A 22,140-nucleotide genomic window follows, 5' to 3' on the forward strand; every position below is an offset into this window, starting at 1 on the left:
CCAGCATGGTTCGAGGCAATCTGCACCTCTTAAAACAGTGACAAATATGTTATTTAATTTTAATGAGCTTTTTTGCATCTCCAATCTAATTACAGCATTATCAAGCACTGCTCCGAACTGCAGGTGGCTGCTCATTACTTGGGGTAAGGCTGTCACAAGCATTTTTCATGAATACTAAAAACTACCTCGTTTCACCACCCACTCTAAAATATCCCCAGCTGATTGCTCCACTTCTGAATGTGGGGTTTGGTGTGGTTAAAAGAGAGCAGTACCCACAAGCACAGCCTTATGCACCTGCCCAGCTCCTGTGGCCAAAAGGAGAAACACCACATCCACCAAAAACAAAAAAAAGTGAGTTTTGGTGTGCCAGAAGCGTCCCCCAAAAGCAAACATCTCCCTGTTCTGCACACAGCAGTGAGGACACCCTGTGACAGGGCACTGAGGAAAACCCCTCATTTCCAGATGGCTTCTATTTTTTGCTTTCAACTAAGTGGGTTTTTTAAATCATTATTAAAAACAAGGAAAACTCCAATGTCAAAAGCATTTTGGCAAGATTAAAATTCTTCCATTTTCCGCTTAAGCTTTGCAAAAAATCAGATTTTTCTCTTCCTTTCTTGCTAATTCTTTTGACCACCTCTCCTCATGGGCTGCTGTTTCCTCCATGCAGCACAAAGCTGCTGGAGCTCACGTCCAAAAGGCTCAGTAACCAGCAAGAATCAGATATTTTAATCCACCCCAAATCCCCTTTTCCCTGCACGGTTTGGTGAGCACAGGCAACAAACAAGCGATAACGAAACCCCAACAGCAGCTTTTCCTCTTACAAAGCAGGGAGGCAAGCAGGACACCCCCCCTCAACAACCCCAAATCTTCATCCCTCAGGGAGGAAGGAGCTGCCCAGCTCACCCTTGGATTGCCTTTCCCTTCTCACAAAAAACTGGTGCAGGTGGTGGCAGCCCGCAGGTCTGCCTGGCCAGGATCACTCACTGGCATCCAGGGGGGCATGGAGGTGATGGCAGGGGACCGAGGGCTGAGGGGACATTGGGCTCTGCACCGCAGGGACACCCCAGCAAAGCAAGAGCATCCCGGGCAGGCTCCGGGCTTGTCTGAGTTCCCCCGGCAGCTTCATCAGTGCTGACAGCAGCTGGGAGAGGCTGCGGCACCTGGGGCTGAGGCAGCTGAGCAGCAGCACCTGGGCCACCTCCCCCAAGCCAAGTGTGCACGTGTGTATGTGTGTGTGCACGTGTGTATGTGTGTATGCATGTGTGTGTGCACACGTGTGTATGCATCTACCTGTGCATGCATGTGTGTATGTACGTGTGTACGCATGTGTGTGTGTGTGTGTATGTATGCATCTACCTGTGCATGCACGTGTGTACGTGTGTATGCACGTGTGTGTGTGTGCACACGTGTGTATGCATCTACCTGTGCATGCACGCATGTGTGTGTATGTAGGCGTGTACGCATGTGTGCGTGTGTGTATGTATGCATCTACCTGTGCATGCACGTGTGTATGCACGTGTGTATGCATGTGTGTATGCATGTGTGTATGTGTTTGTGCACGTGTGGATGTGTGTATGCATGTGTGTATGCATCTACCTGTGAATGCAGGTGTGTGTATGCACATGTGTATGTGTGTATGCACATATCCATGTGGTTATGCACGTGTGTGTGTGTGCATGTGTCTATGCGTCTACCTGTGCATGCACATGTCTGTCAGTGTCTATGAATGTGTATGTATGTATGTATGTATGCATCTGCCTGTGCATGCACGTGTGTGTATATACGTGTGTAGGCATGTGTGTGTATGTGTGTATGCATCTACCTGTGCATGCGTGTGTGTGTATGCATCTGCCTGTGCATGCATGTGTACATGTGTGTATGCACGTGTCCACGTGTGTATGTATGTGTCTACCTGTGCATGCATGTGTGTATGCACGTGTCTGTCTGTGTCTATGTATGCATCTACCTGTGCATGCACGTGTGTATCTTTGCTCTGGCGTGTATCCCTGTGTCCATGTACCTGCCCGGAGCCCCGCACCCCGCGCTCCACCGGCACACGGAACGCTGCCGGAGCCGCGGTTCGCTCCCGGCGCCGCTGCGGCAGTCCCGCCGTGTCCCCCTGACCTTGCTGCAAACCGCAGCGGCCTTTGGGACGCGGGATCGCAGCCGCACGGCGGTGGCAGCGGACGTGCCCGCTCTCTGGCCGGGGGATGCCACCGGGGATCCCCCTTGGCAGGGACACTGGCCGGCGCTGCGGGGAATTCCAGGGCTGGGCTGGGAGCGGGAGGGCCGGGGATGGAGCAGTGCGATGAGCGAGCGTGGGGAGAGAATCGCGTCTGCTCAGCCGTGCCCCGCAGAGCACCCGGCTCCCCCGGCCGCTTCCCCCGGCCCCTCTCCAGATAAGCACACTGACTTTAGTTAACGTGTGTGTGTGCCAGCTGCAGCCCCGCGACCGGAGCAGGCACAGACGTGGCGTGGAATGATAATTAAATACATTCGCATCATCTGTCATTTTTTACTGCAGGTGCCGGTGTAATAAATCCGAGCTTGACTCTTCTGTCAGCTGGTAGCGAACATGTTTTAACACCAAATCCCAGGGGGATGAATTCAGAATGGCTTGGCCTTGCACGGGGAGGAGCCGCCTGTAACACGCCAAGTGGGTAACGCATATTTGATTGCTTTCATAGTACTTTTATTATTTTGGTGAGACGTGCCTGATGTAGCGTTCCAACCCACTCCCACAGGGAAGGGAAACATTTCCACCACCGCATTCCTTCCACACCCCAACCCTCCAAACACAGCCCTGGCTCTGATCTCCTTAGCCCCAGAACTGTCCCAGCGTCTTGATGTGCCCATGACCTGCTGGGGTTATTAGGATTTTGGTCAAAGAGGGGAAAAAAGCCAAACAAAGAAAAGGAAAAAGGCAAACAAAAAAAATTGCTAATTAATTTACATAGAACAACGACAACTTAGAAAATTAAACATTTAAGTTACTATGTTGTAAAACCTAACTCATCCCTCTGGTGCACAGTGAAGGAACACCGTGTTTCCCCATGGATTGTATATAAACTGCTTGCCAGTCATTCTTTGGAGAACAGCAAATCCTTCACTGCAGATACTGCTGGACACCTCATAAGACACCATTTTCCACAGGTATCCACACACCTGTGATGCAGCACCAGCCTCTTAAGTGCACTGACACTGCAATAATGAACTGTTTTGGTTTGAAGTCGATTTACTATTTTACCAAGTTTTCTTCTCCTTGCCTTCCACACATGGCGCAGTTGATGCACACATCAGGTACAAATCCAGGTGCCGCAGGATGTTCCTGTGTCCAAGCTGGCCCCAGTCCCACGAAGGATAGCCAGGCCTGGCTACAGGAGCCAGTCCCTGCAAGCCCAGGTGGGAAAAGCACGGAGTGCAAAGGTAGAAGCCAAAACCCCAATGAGAACAATCCCCGTGGTGTGCCATGGCTGGGGCTTGCCAGCTGCACTGGTTATTTATAACCCTGGCACTTACACAATTACAGCTCGACAACTTACAATACAGGCCTGGAAATCAGAGCACTTTATTTACCCGGCCAAAGCTTTATTGGTGCAGTTGGATTTCCAGTGAGGGAAGTGGTGTTTATGAAGAACTCTCTTGTAGGTGCCTGTCTGCCTTTCAGCTGTCCTGAACAGCCTCTCCCTTCTGGCAGCACAAGCTGGTGGCAAACATGCAGGTAAATCCTTTGGCAGGACCCTCCATCTTCCAGGACTTGCTGCACTTTTAACCTAATAAAGTCTCGATTCTAATTTGAGGCAGAAAATGCAACTGAAAGGGCAAACAGTGGTGGGTCCTGCCCCAAAGTGGGAACAGGTGCCTGCACTTGCCCCTAGGTGATTTCTACCCACATTCACTGTGTGTTCCACTCCTTGTTCAGTTTTGACTTTGTCATGGTACTTTGCCAGCCATACGTGTGTCCTGGAGCCACACATCTTTTTTAACAAATTATGTTAAATTAAATCATAAGTAAGCTGAATGGCTTCAGAAGAGCAGAATCCCCCCTTTTGTGTGCAGAACAAAACCCGGTGCTGCCTGCTTTGCGGTTTCCTTGGCAAGCACACGGTTCTGCTCAGCTCTCCCTTGCTGGAGCAGCAACAGCCCTGTAACATCATCAGAACACAGGAATGATTCTGAATTCAGGGGCAGGAATTACTGACCCTGAACTTACAGCATGGTTACAGACTCCTTCCCAGCCACAGGCTGTCCCAAGACAGGGTCCTTACCACTCTCCCCAGCATATTCCTAAACCCGAAATCCCCAAATTCAGGATCCACCAGTGTGAAAAATTCCTGATGTGGGTTTGCAATTCCCCCCACCAGCACTACTGCCTGCAGCATCACTCCATGCTTTAAACAAAAGCACAGTTTTCCTTTCATTAAAATTGTTCCCATGGATTAAAGATTTGGAGGCCACAGCAAAGCAAGTTAAACATTTACTTTCTATTAAAACATCTAAATGAGAAGATTAAAACCTGTTTTACATTTAACAGGCAAAGTCAAATCAGCACAGGAGCAGCTTAGTAGAGCCAAGGCCTTCTGACGTGCAGAGGTAATCAATTTACAGAGGGAGGGATTTCCTAACCCTACTCAGAAAGGGGTAAAAAAAATAGCACACATACATTTGAACAAATCTTTCCCTTCTGTCCCCATGGCTGCCTCCCGGAGCTGTTTTGCTGCAGCTCCAATCAGCTCTCTCCCACTGACAGCTCTTGCCCCAGATTCCCCCATAAAATATTTTCACAGCTGATTAGTCTATTTAGCACGTTGCACGCTTAAGCTCTTTTGTTTATTTTTCATTTGAGATGGCAGGAAGAGACAATCCAATGGAATGCAGAAGGGGGTTATTGACTGTGTTTAATGGCAACTGTTTGCAGGAGTAGCAGTTAGAGGTCACAGAGGTGACGCAGACACAGCTGACTGCTGCAGGAATTTCTGCTCTAATTTTCTAACATCCAAACAGACTCTGCCTGGTAACAGAAACCACTGAACTACAGCTGGTTTCTGCCAAGGCAGAATTCCCAGGGGAAGCTGAAAGTCTCCCTTCACAGGGCCAAAATCCAAGTCTATTTGTATTTGCCTGCAGCTGATCTAACAAGACCAGCTCAGTTCTGCCATGTGGGTACTGAGGCAAAGCCCCCGCTGCTGCCAGGCTCCTCTTCCACAGTGTGTATTAGCCAAACTTTGGGATCAGCCAGCCCACCAAAAGGGTTTTTTGGTGATGCAATTTCAGATGAGCGCCAAACCCACAGAGTTACACAAAGCACTGTCACTGCTGGACAGAGTCCTCCATGCAAACACCTGGGATCCGAACCCAGGTACTGAACCCAGGTACTGAACTGGGACTGCCATGATTTCCACATGGCCAGCAGGGAACCCCACAGGGACTCCCACACAGATCTCAGTCCCAGGTTTCCAAGTGAGGTGCTCTGATGCAATGAGCTGATTTTACACCCCCTCTCTAACACAGCTCCATCAGCTGATGCTGCTGCCATTAAAAGGAGAGATCAGAGCTCCCTCACTCCAATATACAAGAATTAGACTGAATCTCCCCACATGTTCTAGAGGTCACCCCAAAGAGAAATCTCTACTTCAGTTATATAATCCTCAGTTTCAAAAGTTTATTCAAAAAGTAAAAAGCAGCAGGAGGAAGTGAGGGCCAGACCAAATGTGTGCAGTCCCTGGGGTGGAGGGCTGTGTACTTTTAAGTGATCACACAATTCTAGGGTGAAGCAGCACACAGCTAAAGACAGAATCACGAGAAAGTGCTGCTTAACTGGCTTTGTCAGACAAGTTTTTTGGCATGAGCGTGTATTATGCAAAAGGAATAATCCCTTTAACTAAAATATTTGAAAGAGAGTGGCACAGCCAGGAACCAAAGGGAGGTTTTGCCATTATTTCTCATCTGATCACGCTGAATAAAATGGTCCAACTTACAAAGTATTTTAGGACAGAACTTGGAGGCTGCCTCTACCTGCAAGCAAATGTACTTTGCTAACTTGTGCAGACTAAACATACCACATGCAGACAGGAAAGTAGCTGGGTGGCCCCATGGCTCATTGGAGAGAAGTCATACAACATCCGCTGGCCAGGGATGATGCTCACAGGGGAAGGGTCCCAACACCAGCCACGAGCAGGAGGAGGGGAACAGCCCTGGGACACTTTGCAGCCAGCAAGCCCTCACTGAGCCCCGCAGCAGCCGAGTGTCAGTGCTGCTGAGGCTCACACTCACATTCACACTCACGGGAGCCCCCAGCTCCAGCCCCATCTCCCCCCTCGCCCTCCCCGGGCACGGCTCAGGCGCTGCCCTCGCCAGAGCCACGGCGTTGGCTGCCCTACAATCGCCGTCTCCTCCAAGCCTTGATCTTCCCTGCAAACCTGCACATTCAGTGCCTTCGCAGCACCCTCCTGTGGGGATTCCGCGTCCGTACAGACACGGGGGCAGCTGAAACGGGGCGCGATGGAAACCCTCCTCTTCCTCCTCCTCCGGCGAGGCGCGGGCACGAGGCAGCTCCAGCCGCCCCAGGCGGCTCCGAGGCGCCCGCGGTCCCCGGTACAGCGGGGCTGGGTGAGGAGGCGATGCCCAAAGCACCACGGCCACCGGCACAGCCCGGACGGGACAGGACAACTGTGGGGACAGCTGAGGCCAGCGGCACCCCCGGCACTGCTGGCCCGAGTGTTTGTCTACAACCGACTGACTCACACAGCCACCAGCGCCAGCGAATGACAAAAGGAGTAAAAATTAATAGATTTCTTTGCAGCAATCTCTGACATGTACAAAGTGCTCCTCAACTCCTTCCCTGGAGCGTGCAATTGCCCCCCACGGGGTTTATCACTGTTCAAAAACCTGTTCTCAAAACCAGGAAAACCTTCATTTAGCAGCACCTCGTTTGGAACCACCTTCACATTAACACTTTTGTTTTCATGGTGATACTGCATTTTCATTCAGGTACTTGAAAGCATTTTTGCACAAGTTGCAGTGATTTTACACAACACTTTGCACCTCAATGAAAACCAAACAGTACACTCATTTTTAAGAGAAAGAAGACTTGAGAAAGTTTGTAATTTTTATGTTACTAAATATTTAAGTTTTTTTAAAAAATTGTGTTATCTACACTCTTAATATACAGCATTCAGACTGGTGCCAAGATACAGAGATCCCAGATATTGCAAGAATGCTGCAAAATTAGACTTGGATAAATCTCAAATCTGAATCACTGATTACCCTCCAGGTTACACAGTAATTTAATATCCTTCAGCACATGACTTGCAGAGAGCACACAAATCAGTTCACTTGTGCAACGGGCAATAATAACATGGATATAGCATCATTCACTTTTGAAGCCTCTCACACCAAATTAATTCATCTTAATAGATGATGCTTCTGCAGGAACAAACCAAATTTTTTTGCCTCCCAAATGAAGGATTTTCAAACAAGTCTGGCAGATGAGTGTTAGGTGAGGTGCAGACACACTGCAGACAACCTCTCTAGTTTAGATGTTCTAAAGCAAGGAAAGAGCAAATCATGGGAGAGATGATAATCCCTCATCTTTTTCCTCCACCTATCGAGAATTTCTTTCTATACCCTCATTGCCTGGCAATGACCACTTTCACCTATCAGGAGTGGTGCATTGCTCTCATCCCTGGAGCACTCAAGTATCCTGTCATGGAAAAGAACAGGCCATAGAATCAATCAGACAGAAGCTGTCAGAGACAAGCATCTAGTCTGGAAAATTCAGGTGCAAAACTGCAATTAAAGACTGCCTTCCCATTGCCTTTCCAAATCATCATCCTGGACAAGAACTAAAACCTTCTCTCCAAAGTTAAAAATTCATTGCACTTGTCAAACTCTCAGAAAGGAAGAGCTGCTCAGCTACTAAATTCTGAAGACATAACTGAGCCTTGCTCTTCCAGGGCAAAGAAGGGAGGCAGGTGTACGGAGGCTGGAGGCGAAGGCAGAAAATCCATCCAGCAGAACCCAGGGAGGCAGGGAATCAGATGTGGCAGAACAGAGCAGGCAGAGCTGGAGGAAGATGAACCAATCACATGATTTTTGTCGTTACTGTGCCATGAGGTCTGTGACCAGGGAAGGCAGAGTAGGAGAGAAGACTCCCGTCATTACCGGATATATGATGTGACTTATTACTACCATCAAAAACTACAGCACCTTCCCAGCGGCAGCAGCAGGATTTTCTGGATGAGAACACTCTCATTTCTACCCTGAAGAATATCAATTCTTCCTCCACTACACTGCCCTGCTCAGGGGATAGTAGAGCTATTCCCAGCTACAAAGAAAATGCGTCCTAAATAAACGGAGAAGAGAAAGGCAAATAAAATGTTTGATAATAAAGTCTTGCAAGCTGTAGGCTTTTACAGGAGGGAAATAATCTCCACAGCTGGAAGGACACCTCTCCTGGCATCAAGGTCAGAACTTCTTAAGGAACAGAGGCCACTAGGCAGCACAGACTGGCCCCAACCCAACTGGTAACTCGGTAGCACAGTTCCCTGGCTGCTGCCTTCTACATATCCCCAAGAGGAAAAACAAATCTACAGCATAAACCCTGGCTATCAGATCATATGTGGAACCAGTTACTGAATCAGTAATTCCTCAGCCCCTCCTCAGCCCACAGCCCTGTAACACACGAGGGTGGAGGGGAATGAGAAGTGAACAGAAGGACCTGGGTGACAGGGCAACAGAACTCACTGGGAACACATCGTGTGACACAGCACCTTCCAGGCCCCTCCCAAAGAATGGAGAAAAGCAAGTTGCAGTATTTGTTTCATACGTTCATCACAACAGGAACATCAGCCAGATCTAGACTAGGTCCAAGGGATAATCACTGTAATTAGCACTTCGTTCATATAATTACCAGCAGACCCTGTAACATTTTACAATGGAGGTAATTACCCACATTTTACAGCTGAGGAAACAGATACAGTGCAGGTGAGTAACTTAAAAGAAATCATCAGTGAAAGTGTGGCACAGCCAGAGGCTGCAATTATCCTTATTCCCAGCCAAGGCTCTCCCCAACAATCCATGCTGAATTCACTTCTGTCTTGTGGGAAGGAATCCAGAGAAAATAAACACAAACTGGAATTTCCAATGTCTAGAAGAGCTGAAAAGCAGACAAGCCAAACCTGAAGGAGAAATAAAAACACATGTTTATCACTGAGCATTTTCTGAGCTGAATGTGCAGCTACGAGCGGAGAACAGGCAGAGGACCCTGCTCTAGCAGACACAAAGCCAATGCAGGGTGTCAAGGGCTACAGTTCTACTTCTGAAGCAGAGGAAAAGCAGAAGCACAGGAGAGGGTCAGGGCTGGCTGCCCAACGGCGCCAGCTCAACCCCTCAGCCATCAGAGCCCTTAATGCAAGTCGAGAAGTTAGAGATTAAAGCAGGAGCAATCATTAAATTATTTAAGGACTTTGCAAACCAACCCACACCCAGAGCAGCAAGCAGGGTGACCAAGCCTGAGAAATTCACCCCCACCCTGAAGAGAACCTCCCTGCAGAGTGGCTGCCGAGGATTGCAGTCCTGCCCCAACAGCCAGTGTCCCAGTGTGAGGCCAGAGCAGCGCTCAGGCTCTGCTCTGAAAGGAGGAATTCCTTTCCCCTACGAGCACAGGAGCAGCAGGATCCATGCCTAGAACTCACCAGCCCTGAAACGTGAGTAGGGTTAGCTGGCACTCAGTCAGTTTATTGCATAGGGTCAGGTGCTGCACAGAAATCTGTGTTTTCCCAGGTACAGTCTTGGGCAGGGGATACAGACCTGTCCTGTACTTTCATACTGCACCTCTGGATGAGTTTCAATGGTATCAGAAAATGGTGTGTTTGTGCTGACCAATACATCTGATTTTCAAAAGTAGTCAGACCAAAGTGAGCAATTTGCTGCTGCCTATGTTTTATTAAATAAGCAGCACATGCAGATGACACACAGGCATCTATTAGGTTGAATGAAGCAGATTAGGTTAATCCAACCCCAGCTGCATTACCTGAACTGCAAGACATGCAACGCTCTGAATCTTGTATGTGTGCCAAGGATTTCATTTCAGCCCTTCAGCCTTCTGTTAAAGTTAATACATAAAAGCCTCCAGCAGCAGAAGATATTGCATAGATTTCAAAATTAAGACTTGTTTCAGGAGTGGATGTTGTCAACATTCTGGCTTTGAGTAACAGAAAAACCTCGTAAGCAGGAACAGATCTCTCAATAGAGTATTCTCTCAATACCTAAATAGACAAATGTTTTGCTTTGCAAACATTTTGCAGCATTTGTGTAGTTCTTTGATTAAGTGTTTGATGAAAACATGTATTTGAGTTACTGCTCAGTGAAAAACAAGCTCAGTAAAGTGAATTAAGTTCCATCATCTCTTGCCATCCAAGGGTCAGCTGTTGGTGTTCCTGCTGTATCCAGCAGCAGTGCAGCAAAAGCCCAGGGACAGATTTTACACTGGGGCAAACAATGCTATTTGCTGGTTGAACAAAGTGGCTTTTCTTGCCAATATTTACTGTGTTTTATAAAGGAAAAAGAGGACAATTCCTATCTCCTCCCTTCCCAAAGGCTGTACCTCCTCCTCCCTCAGCAGCTCCAGCATCCTGGAAGCCCATGCAATAGCTGAACAGGCAAACCCATATTATTTACACTAATATCTGCAAATAACCATCTGCATCTAACACAATACATGGAAATATCACAACAAAGCATGCATCACTCTGTCATCCCACCACCTTGGGAGCTACACCCAGAGAATGCCATGGGTCAGAGCGCTTACCTTATGAAAGAAGGCAGGATGGACATGACAAAACATGAAATGAGACAAAAATGAAATAAATAAAAGAAAAAAGAAAAAAAGAAACAAGACATTCTAACCATCTTTTAAGCTGTTTTTATTATCGACTCCAATTCCCAACACCAGACATTTTTATTCCATTTATTCTCTTTCCCTGCTATTTGTTCTAGCAGGAGGAAGCCAACAGCCAGCCCTCTGCTCAGGGAAGGAGCTTTCTTCCAGTTTCCAGACGTTTAAATAAAGGTTTTTAAGAATTGCTGCCCTGGAAAGTCAAGGCATTCACATCTAACTGCTGCCAACATAAAATATATGTTACAAGGAGAAAAAGAGTCTTCAAGGAGTTTTCTTGGGAAAAGTACTTTTTCCCATTGAGTTTTAAAACCCTGTTCTGGAGACTGGAGAAATGGCTTAAGATGGTTTCTGGAGGATTCTTCTTCTCAGGCTGACAGGTAGCATTAAACCCAAGCCAAAGCCAAATTCCCAGACAGGCTCTGCAAGGAGCAGCACTCTGTGTACCAGAACTGACAACTCTAGGTCTACAAAAACAAAAAAAATCCAGCTAAAATCTGGAACAGGAGGGGAAAGAAAAATCCACCTGAATGCTTCAAGCACTGATGGAGGCTGTGACAATCCAACACAGCTCAGCCACAGGGTCAGGAAAACTCACACAGTAACACAGAGGTGCTGGGCGGGGAATTCTGTGAATACTGGATCTGCCACTATTTTAGCAGGCAATTCTGCCACACAAAGGCAGTTTAAAAACAGGGATCTTGCAGTTAAGCACTGAGATCAGTGCTGGAAATACCTTTCTCAGGCAGGGATGCAAATTCAAATCAGCTCTTTTCTGAACCAGGTTCTGGACGATGGTGCATCTCCACCATCCAGGCAGAATCTGCTAGGGATGAATCCCTAAAGACTCACAGAGGACTTGGGGGGAAGGAGACAACTCAGGCTCAGCCCTGGAGGTCAGCAGGACCCCCAGACAGAGGAGCAGAGCCAAATGCAGTCCAGTTTATCTGGGGAAGAGTCAGCAGGAGGTAGTTCAGGTGAGCTTCAGGTACCAGCAGAGCCCAGTGGCACTATGAGAACAGCTCACTACAATTTTAATCTGTAGTCCTAATGAACGATATAAAGTTTTATAAGCATCAACAAGGCTCTGAGAAGACCTAAATCCATTTCAGTGCTCATTTAGCAGCTTCATCTGTGTGCAATTAAAACTTCAGCATTAAATGTTAGAGAATAAAATAATGAGACACTTAAAAAGTAATCTGTACTTCAGTGGGCCGTGCTCAGTGGATTTCATGTGATCATTTACCAGATAAAAATAGAATCTGGCCAAAATCTGTCTTATCCACTGCTTCCCTTTCAACAGGAAAATGGAAAGAACCAACTAAGCTTTGGGGGCTTTGCCATCCCACGTACACACAACGCTGCTTCCCTAAGCACAGGCGTGCCTAAAGCACAGCTCCAAGCATTGATAACTTCCCTTTGGGCTCCAATGATAACAGAAAAATAAATGCAAATTGAGTTTCAAGTGAGATTTTCATTTTGGTCTGAAGCCTAATCTTTTATTAAAACAGCTATCAGTTTGGAGCTGATGGTTAGGAAAAGTTAACTTCAGGACAGGGAAAAAAAAATTAACAGCGAAAGAATAGTTCTTATTCATAAGTGTATCTGAAATGCTCCCAAGGTTACTTTAAGCTATGAAAGCTGACTAGAAAGGGACATGGATGGGCCATGGACAGGCCACAAGCATGGGTTTTACTGAACAAAAGAACTGTAGAAAAAAATGTGAATTAAAAGCAAAGATGTACATAAATATCAAAATAGATTAAGTGGGAGAACACAGATCAAAAGAAGTGAAGTACTATACAGGAAACATACACACAGTTAAACTTAAAAGAAAAAACAACGAAAAATACATATTTTATTAACAACTGAAATAATGTTTATTCAAGAAAAGCCAACATTGTGCATCCTCATAGAAAAGAAAAGACATCTGGGGAGGTCAAAGAACGCTACAGTTTAAAATGATGAAATGTTACAGCTTACACACCAAAATTAAAAATGAAATGAAATTTAAAAAATGAAATGGTTACCAAAGTAATGCAGGTCAAGGGATCAAAGGTGAAGGGTCACACACTATTAAAAAGAAATCCAAAAGGGCGTCTGCATCAAGATCTCTGCAAAACAAAGGAGCTTCAGTGAGTAACACTAGAACCTTCTATGGAAGCACATCAAAGCTCTCGCACTCCACACCCAGCCCACGGCAGCATGCTCAGCTGCTCTCCTGTGCTGGTGGCTACTGACCCTGCTGCAGCCCCTGACCCTGCTGCAGCCCCTGCCGCAGCCACTCCTGTGGCTACTGACCCTGCTGCAGCCCCTCCTGCAGCCACTGACCATTCCTGTGGCCACACTGCCCTGGCCACCCTGGTGGTTCCTGCTTCCAGCCACTTTGGCTTGTTATTATTAACCTCCCTGGAGACAGGCTTCTTAAAGTTTTTCGGTTTCCATGTTGGAGCACTGGTTTCTTGTTTCACAAACTGTTTCCGCCCAAGCATCGGCTCCAGGTCCTGCATTAGCACTGACCACTACCTGTGCTGAGGAGGCCCTGCTCAGGTCAGACCACTCCTGGCTGTCAACACAACTGCTAGATTGCTGCTTTTCAGGGCAAGTTTGACATGCTTTTTCAACAGTTTTCTTTATTCACTGTAACGGTGGAAATCTGGTAATTATTGACACACACGCACACTGAATCCCTCACATCGTAACGTATTGCTTTAACACTCCAATAAAAAAGTAATTCAAATGTGGTTTCCAAGACAAAGGCCTCTCCTCCTGGAATTTCAATTACACAGAAGCCATAAAACAACCTTTGGTACCCATTTCCAAGCAAGATGCAGTAAATTATCTATACTAAATTTATGCAGAGAACGTAATATTTACATCAGATAACTTTTGGAGAAAGACAACCACCAAGGGCACTGCATCCCTCTTTATTCCAGCATCCCTCCCCCAACCTGGCAAGACACTAAGTTTTGGGAGACTCTATCTGGACCAAACCAGCTCTGTGCTTGAAGCCAAGAAACAAACTCCCTGCACAAAACCCTGCCTTTGTAAGGCAAAGAAGCCCCCAGTGTCAAATAATCACGGTATGTAACTCTGAGTTGTAGCACAAGGATCTAGTCTGCCTGGATGTTTTCCCAGAAAGTGTCCCACCTTCCATGTCATTCCTGCTTCATACATGTCACAATCAGGAACCTCCTGGAGAATCCAAGAAGGTCCAACTGTGTCTGGCAAACCCTGGCTAAAGCTACTGCTTGTTAACCTCAAAACTGAGTTCCTGCCATTATTTCCAGCATTTATCAATTCCATTTTCTGTGAGCCAAACCATTAAGTCCACGTTTCTGCTGTTCCTCACTTCTGTGCTGGGCTGCCTCCTCTCACCACATCTCACACTGTACATGTGCCAGACGACCTGGATATCTCAAAGGGTTTGGGAACCCAGCAACTTTGTAATAACTCAACAGCACAGACACACACTTGCAGTGACTCATCAGATAATTAAGTCTGAAGGCATCAATATGAGTTGTGTGAGCAGGAAGACCCCAGAGGTGCATGACAGGGACATGCCTGCAGGACACACCAACGCAGTAGAGCTCCTTCACAACTTCTCAGGTAATAAAAAGTTTGCACAGATGACTTTTAGGTAACTGCAGGAACATTTTAGCCCTAGGACAGCAATGGTGGGGCACAGCCCCAAGGTGGGACAGCTCTCCAGGGCTGTGTGCTGCAAACAGCTCCCAGCTCCTGCAGTCTGTCAACAACAGGACACAGACACCAGACACAAAGGAATGAGCACAGAGGTTTGGCTTTTCTTTCCCCCCCACTGCAGTGGATTATGCTTTCTCCTGCTCTGCCTAGGACACTGTTCCCTGCAAAGACCACTGCTTCTTTCCCTTTTTCCCTTAGGCAGTGCCACAGCAGAAGACAACCTTTGCTTTTGCTGGCACTAATTTTTCCTTCATATCTAGTTTTTCTTTTCTTTCTCATCTAAATTCTCTGATTTTTCTCTTCCAAATGAAACAGCCACCCTTAGAAGCAGCAAACCTGAGACCAAGATGACAGGATTTCAATCCCTTACAAAATATAATCTCCTCAATTCCCATTCATTTGCCAAGTAAACCAATTCCTTTGTGTGTGTACATGCCAGGCCGTGGCAGAGAGAATGAGTTTCTAAATTGACTTTGTTGTAACATTTTTCTTGCATAACATGGAAGTACACCTTGTGTAACACCACTGAGTATTTTTTTCAGTGCTGGGCAAGCCAGAGACCCAGACACACAATGCAGTGGTACCTACCACTACTGCTGGTGGTGCAGATAAACAGATAAATACTGAATTAATCCACTCTCCTGACTCCCTCATGTTTCAAGAAGGGTTCCCATAACTGATAACTCCAACTTTTTATTCCCCCCACACCAAATTCCACTTTTGCTTTTGATACTACACTTCAGGATAATCACAGTTAACAAGGATGAGCCACAACAGATGATACAGGTTAGGAAAAGCACACCAGGTCCATCAACTGGAGGAAATAATACTCCACCTTATGTTCCCAGGAGACACACTAAGGATTTGGAGCCACCATACAGCAACGGTCCAGGTCTCTGGACACACATTTGTTACTGCTGAACTACAGTCATCTACAACACCCACTCTGCGGAGGAACATGAAGTGTCAAACAGCAAAAAAACCTACTATCACTGATCAACATTCAGAGGTACTTTGACAGGTTACTAATGACAGTCAGGTGGTTAAATACCATCAACATTTTTATATTTTGTGTACAATATGCTAAAACTAATTATGAGGGGTTTTTTTTTCAGGCTATCATTAAGTATAAAAAAGTTATTTCATTTATTTAATTTATTCAAAAGAGTTCACTTGGAGAAAAAAAATAATTAAAATAATAATAATATTAAAAAAATTTTTAAATAAATCAGTGAATTACTGCCAACCCTCCATCTGCTTGCTCTGCTTTACAGGAATCACTCTAGTTCCAGCACTCTGACATACTAACTGCCCAGCACCACAAGACCAGCTCTTCTTCCCTGACCCTAACATGAACCAAATGGAAGGGAAAAAAGCCAGGTTTTCATAAGAGACGAGGATCCTCTCTGTTTGAGCATGAACAGTATAGCATGAACAGGTAATACTGCCCTTGTTAAAAATCACCCGGATTGGTAGGTAACCTTCCAATTTTGCTCAATCCCCAGCCCACTCACAGCAGTCACTAGGGCTGTAAACACAACTGAGGAACTGCAAACACAATGCCAGCACCACACTCCTGCTTTGCACATTAAGCAAAGCACAGAATTTCATTAATTTCACAAAATAAACCCACAATTAAGTGCTTCTGTTAGAGAAATTGCCGTCTTGTTCACGCATCATCTCAAAGCCCAACCACACGCGCAGCGGAGGAGCCACTCCCACATGCCAGACAGCCCCAGTCAGGTGTACGAACATTTCCCTCTGCTCTGCTCTCCTCACACTGCAAACACCCTTCCCCTTGCATTTCACTTGCTGAGCTCACTCTGAAGTAAGTGGGGTTCCTCACATTGCTGCTACTGGCCAGAGGAGGGGCAGGCTCTGGATGCACAGTACCACCAGCTGGCAGCGAGGGCACCCAGCTCACTGGTGACAAAGCCAGGTGGGAAAGGTCTCTCTGAGGCACAGGACCTGGCAGACCACCACCACTGAAATGAAAGGTGAGAATCGACACAGCACTCTGGATTTCATGGAATCTCTTGGCTGCTCCAGCACTTGGCAAACACTTTGCTCCCAGCAAGGCATCCTCTGTCATTACCAAACCCTCGTTGTAACGTGCTCAGTCCCCAGCTCAGCACCACACAAAGGGCACCCCCAGGTACCACAGCAGCAGGGGCAGGAGGAGTTGCTGTGTGGGAGCTGATCTGCAACCACTTCCTTGCTGCTCCTCCAGCCGGGGATCATCAGGCGGAACAGAAACCAACAGCACTTCTAGTAACAGCATTTGCCATTACCCTCGGAGTATTTTATACTGCGATCACGTGGGCAGCAGGCAATTAGTCTAAATTCAATATTCTTATTGCTTTTGAGAAACCCCAGAGCTGACACAGACCACGAGGATGTCCCAAGCCCTGGGAGTGCTCCTAAGCAGGCACAGGGCTCTCACAACAGCCACCAGTGGCCCCTGGCTTCAGGAGCCCTGCACTCCAGCTCAACACATCTGAATTAATTGATGTAAAGCATTAAAAAAAAAGCTGGACTTCAGAGTCCACAGGGAACTGTATTGAGCGCTGCTCCTTTTCCACGCAGTTTTGCCATCTTGAGGGGACACAGTGACCTGGGCCAACAACCCTGTCCTGCTCCAACTGTGCTGGTGACACAAAGCAGTCCCATACACTTGCTCAACACCACAAACTGGTACCACATTCAGCTACTCTGGTGACAGGAATGAACTGGAACATGCAGTGCAGGGTCACAACACACCACACCATCCCAGGCAGCCTTAAAACAAGGAGGTTACGTTTCTGATGTAAGAGTCGATTCTAAAACACACTTAGAAACATTAAAAGGAAAAAAAAAAAAAAAGCAGTAGCAGTAGGCATGCTGCTGTAGCAGAGCAGGGCTTCGATGAACAAACACGTGGCGACAGGAGCCGTGCGGTGACCAGCTGCCCGACACTCAGCTGCCGAGGGGAGCTGGAGGAGCAGGCAGCGGGGATGTATTGCTTCCACTTCCTCCCTGCCAGCATTTCAGAGCATCACAGCCAGCCCAAGGCTCCAGACTTGCTCCCCCTATCAGTCTGGGTCCCTCATGTCCCTCAGGCAATTCTCCAAACCTTCAAGATCTTCTCTGTGCTTTAGAGAAAAGATGGCAAATAACTCGTTGTCAAGTGAAAAGGAGAATGTCAGTGTCATGCGAGCAAAGCAGCAACGCCAGAGCACATCGAGATGTCAGTGAACACGCGACTTGGGCCCCCAGGCAGCAGAGGGTTTCTTCCTACGCTAAATAATGCTCAAATACAGACTTTCATAACTGCATTATTTGAATACTCTCCCAAACAGTACCTGAGCCTGGAATCTGCAAAATGTGGATGCTGGCTGACTCTAGAGAGCATGGCAGCTCTGCCATTCCCCTCAAGACAAGCCTAAGCACATGGAGCGATTGCTGCTGGCTTTTCCTACCACGGAAGTTCTGGGCTTCTCCCAACAGACTGTAAATAGAGAATCCTGTTGGAACCAAAGCCCAAGACAGCATTTTACATTTCCAATGTTTAACTTTTTCCTCTTTCTCGCACCGTGTCATTAAGTGTTTACAAGGATGATTAATGACTGCGGCTGCCAACTGTTAACAAATGGCATCTCTGTTCAGAGCTGCAATCCAGTGCCTGGCAAGCGATGTGCACAGACAAGGTTACTCCAACATCCTTGAGCCCCAGCACCCCGGGAAGCTCCTGCTTCCCAGACAGAAAGTAGTGAGATGCATCTCCTGCAGACAACATATCTTGCTGCCCAAAATGACTAGCAGGTGATGAGGCACCACCTTCAGCACCTCTGTCAAGGAACACTGGAGTTCAGCCAGGGCACCTGGAGCATGGCTCTGTCCAGCCCAGCTTTGGGAGCCCAGCCCCACTCCCATGGAAGGAAGCCGAGATCCAGTGCTCCCAAAATTCTCGCTCAAGGCACACTGCCAGCACACCAAGCCAGAAGCCTTTGCTCCATCCACTTGCAGAAACCAAATTGGATCTGCATTTCACAAACCCTAAAATGGTTCACAGCAAACAAAAACGAAACCCTTAGAGTGAGGGACTCCCTCACAAGCACAAAGCACTGCAGAACTTTCTGGCAACTAACTCATTTGTCTTAATGTGAGAAATCATATGAAAGCCCCATCTCTATCCTCTCCCAGAACCGGAGAAATAAGCACAATGCACCTTTACAGGCATTTCAAAAATGTAAATCTGTAATTAAATTGCTAGGTTTAACTTAAGATTTTCTATCTCTGGTAAAAAAAATTGAATTAGAAGGAACACTTCCTTCAGTAGGAAATATAAAACTGCTATAAACTTGATTTAAGACAAGATGACTTCTTGGTATGGAAATGCATTTCCATCAAACATTTCAGTTGCAAATGCATGATCTGACGGAAAGCAAGCACCTCAATAACATGTTTGAGCCATTTTTAAGTGCTCCATTTCTCTTGGTGCTCATCACGTGATTTTACTACGTGTAAAGCCATCCACAGCCCAGCCAGCTCTCAGAGCACAGCTTCTCCACCCCAACTACCCAATCCAGAGTAACATCCTACCACCATTCTCAAGCTGCAGGTGTAAGTGCTCAGAAAAAGCTCTCTGCAGTGTTCCCATGGCGATGCTCTACCCTGACCTCTGCACCAGCAGCACCTGATGCAGTCCAGGCCCAGTGCCTGCACATGCCCATCCTGCTGCCCACAGGTGGGAACACCTGTGTGCTGGGCTTCAGGGCCACAACAGACAGGCTAGAGCTGTCCAAGTTTCCTTGAACCATCCCCATACAAAGAAGCATAAAAGGGAATAGTTAGGAGTCAGGTCATGGCTGGATTAGGGTCCCACACCAGTGCCTGCTATGCTCACACTCTGCAGCTCACTCAACACCTGTGACTGCCCAACACACACCACTTGCAGGAGGACAGCACTGTCACAAGCATTCAGATCTGCAGGTTGTTTAAACATTTCATTTCTTTTCCATCTATTACTAAACCTGCCTGTCCAGGAGACACATCACACACAGGACCAAGGATTCTGAAATCAGTACAAAAATTCTGGAAATACCATTTTATGAAATACAACTTTTTCTTCTCTACTTTACAACTTCTGTCTTCACTAGCACAGGCAGAACACCTGTGTACTCAGATGAAAAAAATTATTCCCTTAGGAATGCCTCAGGAATGTAGTCCAACATTATTATTCAATTATACCCTAAGAAAAATTCAAGTTTTATAACAGTGCACAGAATTAAACTTTCAGATGGGGGTGGGGAAGGCAATAAAATCTGGAAGCTCAGCTCCTTCCTCCCCCATAATTAACACAAATTTCCAAGACTTCATCTAGGCATAAGACTCTGGCTTTTTCTATTTTTTCCCCCCCTCTGAGCTAATGGGGCCAAAAATCTCTGGCCACAAGAAAAGCTCTTTCATTTAAATCATGCATCAGTGATATTGCACCAGCCACACCACACAAGCTGGCAGAGTCAGCACAAGCTACAACCCATGGACAGACCCAGCTTCATCCACACCCCCATGGCATGAGAGCCTCAGTGAGAGATCTGTGAAGAGGGGATACAAATGAGAGGGAGGAATCTGACATTCAAGAAGACAGACAGAGGCTGGGTCTGGTTTTAATATCCCAGTTGATGACCTGTGTCTATCAGCAAACAATCCATCCAGAATTACAGCAGCAGACAATCCCACTCCAGCAATACACTGGCGAGCACCAGTAGAGCACTCACTCCTCGCTCCCCAAAATACTAACACACAACCCTTATGAGTACAGCCACGCTCCCAAATTCTCCTCCCTACATAATACACCACACCAAGCACCTGCACTTTCTTGCTTCTGCTCATGAATAATAACAGTTTTCAGCTGCATAATGAACTTTGCCACATGCTGTACCTGTCAGTGGTGTCTCAGGAGCTCAAGATGACCACCTGGGTCTGTTAAAAGTCTCTGTTGTCCCAGCCTGAGCACTGGAGAAAGAGTCAGGAGTCGTCTTCTGCAGTTTCCAGAGGTGTTTATTTCATCTTATCTAAGAAGTTCTTTCCCTGACCACTGCGGTCCGTTCAGCAGGTCAGTCCCAGGCACACTGCCCACCCCTGGGATGGCATTATCTTTTCATACTATAAACTACACAAACATTATTTACAATTATCTTCCAATACCTATCATTTATATTGTACAGTCTAGTTCTACTCTAAACCAATCTAAAAGTGCCAACATCACCCAAAAGATGGATGCCAAGAAGGAGAAAGAAGGACAGAATATGCCCAGATTCCTCCGTCTTGACCCCAGACCCTTATTATAAAAAATCTTAAAAATCTACTTTTTTACCTTGTCATAAACTAACTTATACTCTACTTATTTTTTGTGGCTTGTAACTCTTCATACAAAGGTGGTTATTGTTCCCAGGGGTTAAAATCAAAGGCACAGGGGTCTTGGGCTCTGTGCCAAAGCTTCTGAGCCCCCTACCAGGGTCTCAAGCCATCCAGGGCATGTCCTGGGTTCCCACATGTACCCATAGGAAGCTCTACACACCAATCCTGCCCAAAACCACATGTGCAAGTGTGTGCACAAAGTTCTGCACTGGGGACAGCAGCAATATTAAAGTGATTAAACCTCACACCAAGCAGCTCTTTCCAGTAAGAGGGAAGAACATAATTCTGTCACAAACCTGTGCAGAGCTTGCTTTCCCCCAACTCTTTGTCCTAACACCATGTATCAGAGCCACTAGAATTGCCACTGCTCCATGTCCTGTCCCCATTAGTACCAACACTATCACAGAATAAACTGCAATCCACGTTTTCTGCAATTTACATTTCAATTCAAATGACCCAAGACAAAAACATCTACACAAAAAAGCCAAGGCCAGCAACTGCCCCAAAGACCCGATTCATTCCATCACAGTACTGGGTATGTTAAAAATAGATACCTGATTTTAACTTCCAGACACCAAAAGGAAGAGACATAAAGACTCCAATTTTGAAAAATACACACAGTCACTGCTCTGTGATTGATTCTACGCTCAGCAAACACACACACACAAGCGAGCAGTGTTTGATCCTGCACTCAGCTGCCACTTGCAGGTGTTAAACTCATGAGCACAGGTTCTGTTAACAAGTTTAGATCTACAAACGAGGGATCAGAGGAACAGGACCAGTCAGCTCCCAACAAGCAGACACTAACCAGAGTTTTACAATCATTTCTCCAAGTGGATTGCCTCTATTATTAAGTGATTCCCATAAATATGGCAAAGCTATGCTAAGACAGAGCTAGTAAAAACTAAAACTACCCACTGTGGGTATTGCCATGGGACATTCAGCATTTTGGCACAGCAGGAATAAAGCCTAGGAATTGTAGAGCTACCTGGGTTGTTCTTTAACTTCACCTCGGCCCACAGAATTTTAAATACTTCTTTTTTATTTAAATTACCCCAACCATAATGCAGTAAGAGGTGATTTGTGAATCAGCACACTCAGGGTAACTGGATTCCAGTAAAAAACACTCAGTTCTG

The 22,140-nt window shown here is 46.5% G+C and overlaps 1 protein-coding gene and 1 long non-coding RNA gene across 9 annotated transcripts in view; both read right to left on the reverse strand.

Annotated features, from left to right (window-relative positions):
- CAMTA1 (calmodulin binding transcription activator 1) overlaps nucleotides 1-22,140 on the reverse strand; it is a 235,568-nt gene that overhangs the window by 189,256 nt on the left and 24,172 nt on the right. The gene's annotated exons all lie outside the window — the stretch shown is intronic.
- On the reverse strand, nucleotides 8,867-13,013 carry LOC117006797. The gene is made up of 2 exons (XR_004420026.1): nucleotides 12,928-13,013; nucleotides 8,867-9,179 (listed from the first exon to the last, which is right to left on the reverse strand). It is a non-coding gene; the product is annotated as an uncharacterized LOC117006797 (long non-coding RNA).

This window comes from Catharus ustulatus, chromosome 24 (assembly GCF_009819885.2).
Source record: "Catharus ustulatus isolate bCatUst1 chromosome 24, bCatUst1.pri.v2, whole genome shotgun sequence".
In the NCBI taxonomy this organism is placed as follows: domain Eukaryota; kingdom Metazoa; phylum Chordata; class Aves; order Passeriformes; family Turdidae; genus Catharus; species Catharus ustulatus.